General features: G+C 47.8%; 1 protein-coding gene across 1 annotated transcript in view; it reads left to right on the top strand.

Annotated features, from left to right (window-relative positions):
• The first annotated feature begins 503 nt into the window (after nucleotides 1-503).
• The window catches only part of KCNS3 (potassium voltage-gated channel modifier subfamily S member 3), an 18,309-nt gene continuing 12,782 nt past the window's right edge, over nucleotides 504-6,030 (top strand). Inside the window, exon 1 of the mRNA XM_006767556.2 lies at nucleotides 504-729. The gene's annotated coding sequence lies outside the window, so the exon portion shown is untranslated. The remainder of the gene's footprint in view (nucleotides 730-6,030) is intronic.

Genomic DNA, 6,030 nt, shown 5'->3' with positions numbered 1-6,030 from the left:
AGGAAGGTGTCCTCGCTTCCTTCCAGCTGTGCCCCACCTCCATCTTCCCTGTATGGAGAACTTGGGGAGTTAGGGAAAGGTGGGTGACTTAGAAAATGGACTGGAGAAAGCAGAGGTGCGAGAATTAATTCTCATAAGTCAAACTGAAATCGTTTTCATTTGCATTGCCTGGGGATCTCATTCTTTTACAATTTTTTCATGTTGATGACGTGTGGAATTAGTCATAGGGGGTAGTTCTGGGCAGAGCATTAAAAAATTCCTTCTAGCGTGATGTCCTTGAGCAGGAGGGGATGTTTGTGAAGCCTAACAACATTATTTTCTACTTTCCAAATAATGGATCAGAAGCCATATAAACCATCATATTTATTTTTTATAGCCTTTTTAAAAGCTTAGTAGACCCCCCCCCTTTTTTTTACCCCAAGAAATAGTCACTGTGGCAACTTATTAGAGCAAAAGGCACTTGGCTCTCTGAGAGTTTTGTTGGAAATATGCTGAGGATTTATGGTTTGTCAACAGCACTCTGTCTCCAGCAGCAACAAACGCTTTCCTCCAATCCTTTGGAGGTGCATACCGTGTCAGGTGCTCAGCCTGGGAGCAGAGACTAACAGTGTGGTCCTGCAATCGCACCCCAGAGTCCTGGCGCCCCCAGGAAAGGCTGGATGACCAGAAGACACCCCCAAGCAGCCTTTGCCCCTCTATTTTGAGCAGGAAAACCCTAGTCTTTCACATGTAAGCAGAACGTTCATTTAGTCCTATTTCCACCACACATCTCCCCCTGTCTGCTGGGGACCAGACACTGAGATGACTGTGGAACAGTGACATTGCCGAGCATCCGGGTTCTGCAGCACCACGCAGGGGTGCCTGTGAGCATTAGATGTGTGTGCAGGAGCCTGTGGCACATCCAAAGACGAGGTGAACTGGAGCTGATTTGTTGGAGGACAAAACTGGAATGAATAGAAACGAAGGGAACAGAGGGAACAGCTCCGATGAGGTTTGGAAATGAGAGGGCACCATAGGGTTGGGGGTGAGAAACAATTGGATGGGGCTGAGGCAGAGGGGTCTGAAGTTGGCTGGTGGGCACTGAGGCCCGAGAGGCAGGCAGGGAAGTTCTCGCTTGAAATCTGAGGAGTTCAGACACGAGGGAGCCACTGAAGGGTTATGCAGAGTATTGACACAAGGGTGTTAGTGAGAAGTGGGGCAAAATGACATCACTGGCTTGGCCACTAATGTGGCTTGGAGGTCCTGGAGAGAGGTATCTCTTACTCAGGTAGTTATTTTGGTCTGTTCCTTGATTCCTGAAATTCCTTCATCTTCCACATTCTCTAGATTATATTTTAAGGTCAACAAAGAACGCTCTGGGAAAGTTGCAGGGACGTTTTGGCCACACATCTGTTTGGCTGGGGAGAGCACACACATTTGCGGCCAGCAGATTGTATTCAGGCTGCAGACGGGTTTGATTCGGCTTACAGTGTCAACACCAGGGGTCCTCAAACTATGGCCCGCAGGCCACATGCAAATACAAATATTGTATTTGTTCCCGTTTTGTTTTTTTACTTCAAAATAAGATATGTGCAGTGTGCATAGGAATTTGTTCATAGTTTTTTTTTTAAACTATAGCCCGGCCCTCCAACGGTCTGAGGGACAGTGAACTGGCCCCATGTTTAAAAAGTTTGAGGACCCCTGGTCAAAACATTAAAAGCAATGGTTGACAACATGTAAAAACATAGGGCAAGTTCCCATAAAACAAAGAAGTGTGAACGGTTTTACAAACCGGAGCCCATAGGAAGGGCCAGCAGCCCCCTTAGCCGGGCTGGTGCGCTCCACTTGCCTCAGTGGCCAGGTGTCCTTTTCATTTTGGGCCCCTGCCTGGCCCCTGCGAATATTTTATTTTATGGCCAGATTTGAGGTTTGGGAAGAGGAAGCCGACTTTCACAGGAAACCAAAGGCTGGGTCATGAGACAAGAGACCTCAGTGAAGCGCAGGGGCCGGAAGGTGGGCAGTGAGAGTGTGTGGGACAGGGGAGTCCCGTGCACATGAGGAATGTCCTTCAGGTTGGGTCACCTGGAGGTGAACAAGTGGAGAGCACCACCTTAGCTCAAACACTTAGTGGGGTATTCGGGCAAGAATTGTAGGAGAAGGAAGAATGAGTGTAAAAAGTGATTTTAAGAAGCTGTGTTGCAGAGAGGAATTGGGGGATCTTTGATTTTTTTTAAATCTTCACTTGATATTTTTCCCTTTGATTTCTGAAGAGAGTGGAAGGGAGGGTGAGAGGAGAGAGAGAGAGAGAGAGAGAGAGAGAGAGAGAGAGAGAGACATCGACGTGAGGGAGACACATTGATTGGTTGCCTGTTGCACGCTCCCCTACTGGGACTAGGGAACCTGCAACCGAGGTACATGCCCTTGACCTGGAATTGAACCTGTGACCCTTTGGTCTGTGGGTGACCTTCTAACCCCTGAGCAGCCTGGCCAGGGCTGATTTTGCTAATTTTAAATCTGTGACTGACTTGAGCATATCTCTGTAAGGATGCATGTGACAGAAAGTAGCACTTTCTCTCGTCGTCCTTGACTGACAGTTTATAACTCCAAGGAGTCCAGTCTTAGCCTTGGTTGTTCTTTTTTTTTTTTTTTAATATATTTTATTGATTTTTTACAGAGAGAAAGGGAGAGAGATAGAGAGTTAGAAACATCGATGAGAGAGAAACATCGATCAGCTGCCTCCTGCACATCCCCCGCCGGAGATGTGCATGCAACCCAGGTACATGCCCTTGACCGGAATCGAACCCGGGACCTTTCAGTCCGCAGGCCGACGCTCTATCCACTGAGCCAAACCGGTTTCGGCAGCCTTGGTTGTTCTTATTAAAACAGAGCACCGCCAGGGTGTAGAACAGAGTGAGGGGCCAACTACAGATCTTACCTGTGCTCAGTGCATGTTTGCTATTTTAATATGCAGGCAGCAGTGCCTTCGAGTGGATAATTCTACCTTTTTTTACAGAAGCAGGATAAGTTGAGCAGAGCCCATGTGGGGATTTGTTATCCGCATTTCCTCATGCGTTTGGATACTGTCCATTGCCTTTTATCACTGGCCAGGTGGGATCTGTGGGGTGAGCGTATCAACCAGCATCGGCTCTATTGCAGTCTGGGTTAGTGCTTTTATTAGCTTTATGCCACATGCCAATTTTTCCATTTATTTTTTGTATTTGTTTCATGATAGAGCTTGATCCAATAACTTACTATATGTGAATGTGCATGTGTGTGTGTGTGTGTGTCTGTGTGTGCGCGCGCGCATGTGTGCGTGCGTTAGAACATATCTAGCTTGTCTTTGATGCAGACTGTTTTTAGGAAGGGAAGTCTGTATCGCCCTTCTGCAGTGGCTGATAGAGAAGCTACTGTTCTTCTGTGGTGACTGCCATTTCACAAACACATTTGCTATGATTTTTTTCTCTCCCAGTAAAACAAACAGTGGACCAGAGAGAGATTAAAATTCAACATGAACTGGAAGCAGCCAGTAGCTGTCCCTAACCCTAATCCTAACTATTGTCAGCCAACTAATCAATTCATTAATGAAGTCACCAAATAATTTTCAGAACATACTATGTGTCAGATAAGGTGCCAGGCACCGAGGATATGGTATTGCGTCAGATGAACAAACATTCCTGCCTACATGGAGCTCATAGCTGAGTGGGGAAACACGCCGTACCCAAGAGAAAGAAATCAAGTATATGTCGCTAAGTATATTTTAGGAATTGATAAATGCAAAGGGGAGAAAATAAAGCAAGGAAGGGAGATAGGAGTTTCAGCAGATTCACACGTACTCTGTTCTCCTTTCCTTGGGACCTTGGTCACCTCGGTTATTGCAGGTTGACAAGGTGCGGATGGGACGGACAGAATTCTTGACATTCTAAGAAGAAATGATCTGTATAAATATCTCAGGGCTCCACCCTGGCCATCCTCCAAGCTTTCTAGTCCCCATGTCTGCACATGATCATTTAAAGAAGTCTTTATTGTTGAAAGTATTACAGATACCTCCCTGTATTCCACACCCCCCAATTGACCCTCCCACCCTCCATCTGCACATGGTCCTTCCACTCCTTGGAGAAGGGCCTCTGACTCTTACCTGTCTCCTTTACTTGTTCATACCTGTCCGGACCCTCAGGGCTCAGCTCAAATGTCACCTGTTCATGTGGTTGTCCTTACGTCCCTGACCTGGAGGGACCCTTTGCCTCCTCTGGACTTCTGCAGCACCTCTGGGTACCTTTCTTCATGGTACCCGACGTATTCAGCCTTGTGAGTGCTATCATTTATTTACCTGCTTACCTTCCTATGAGCTCTTCTAAGTTCCTGCAGACTCTTGCCCACACTGCCTCTTGTTCACCGTCGTCTCAGATCAGTGCCTGCCATTAAGCAGGTGTGAATGAACAGCGGCGCCTGTGATTCCTGCAAACGACACAGGAGCACATGGGCTGGAAAGTCGCCCACAGTTGTAAGTTCCCTCACTGTCTAGACCACGCCCCCTCCCCAAATCCTGACCGAGGCTGCTTAGCTCCTTTTCTTTTCCCAAGTAGAAATAACTGTTTTCTTTCTTTTTTAAATAATATATTTTTATTGATTTTGGAGAGGAAGGGAGAGGGAAAGAGAGACAGAAACATCAATGATGAGAGAGAATCATTGATCGGCTGCCTCCTGCATGTCCCCTGCTGGGGATTAAGCCCACAACCCGGGCATGTGCCCTGGCCAGGAATCGAATGGTGACCTCCTGGTTCATTGGTCGACGTCCAACCGCTGAGCCACGATGGCCGGACAATAACTGCTTTCTTAAGTGTTTTGCAATACTTGTAAACATTTTCACACAATGCTGGGAGGTACAGAGAAAGCCACAGTCACCCCCAATTCCATTACCAGACAGAATGCATTTTCCATTTTGGTGTATATTCTCATCGATTTTTTTTTCATTGTATAAAAATCAGACCTATTTTATAAGGATCACATCCTGCCATACATTGTATTAATTCCTCTCTTTGTTTACTTAGCATGTCGTGACTATCTTTTCATGCACGTGCAAGCAGGGAGCTTAGTGGTTGAGAGAATGGCTTTAGAACATTGTTCTTTGAATTCAAACCATGAAGCTGTCACTGACTAGCTGTTGGCCCCGGAGAGCTAGTTAACATCTCTATTTACCAGTCTCCCCTCATGTAAAAGGAATGCAATAAAACACTACTTGTAGGAGGATTCTGAGGATTAAGTGGGCTCAGACATGCAGACACTTGGACAGGGCTGGCTCCGTATACAGGAGCGCCTGGGTTATTATTTCACTGTTTTCAAGGCCACAGTCTTCTATTGCGTGGCCACCTCCTAGTCCGTGTAATCATTCCCGTACCGATGGACATTTCGGCAGCCTTTGGCTTTTGCTCTTATGAATAATTAATGATGCAGTAAACATCCCTGTCACACATCCTTGCACACGGTCTGATTTATTTCCTCAGGGTACATTCCCAGTGTGAACCGTGGGACTTTGTGATTCACACTGCTACACAGTGTTCTCCGGAAGGCTTTCCTTAACCGGTTTACACCCCCATTATCCTGGCGTGATATGTTTTCCCCTGTCCCCTTCCGGGCGGCTTGCTTTCCGCTCCTCTTTTTATCAGGGTCGTGCAGACGTTCGATGCATCAGCCACTGAAGACAGATGAGGCTGAGCACAGGGTCCGCAGCCCGCAGGGGGGCTGCTTTGCTGACAGTTTCCTGGCTGAGGCCAGAGCCCCTGCCTCTGGCCAGCCCTGCTGCTGGGGACTCCCCCAGGGTGGAGGGATCCAGGGCTGGGCATTCCTTCCCGGGGCCAGTGGAATGGCAGTGGTTACCTGGACCACTCAGAGTGGCCCGGAGCCCTGTGGACACGTGGGGGTGCCTAGGCTGGGTCAGAGACTGGGTGGTTTGGCTTCCTCCTGGGAGGTGCTCGCCCTTGCACAGGACTTTCCTTCTGTAGCTTGTCTTTGGAGCTGAGCGGTGACTCAGCAGCAGCCTGCTGGCTGGCTCCC

The sequence above is a fragment of the Myotis davidii genome, unplaced genomic scaffold (assembly GCF_000327345.1).
Source record: "Myotis davidii unplaced genomic scaffold, ASM32734v1 scaffold238, whole genome shotgun sequence".
NCBI lineage: Eukaryota > Metazoa > Chordata > Mammalia > Chiroptera > Vespertilionidae > Myotis > Myotis davidii.
The sequence above is the reverse complement of the archived record's forward strand: the minus strand, read 5'-3'. Positions and strand labels throughout refer to the sequence as shown.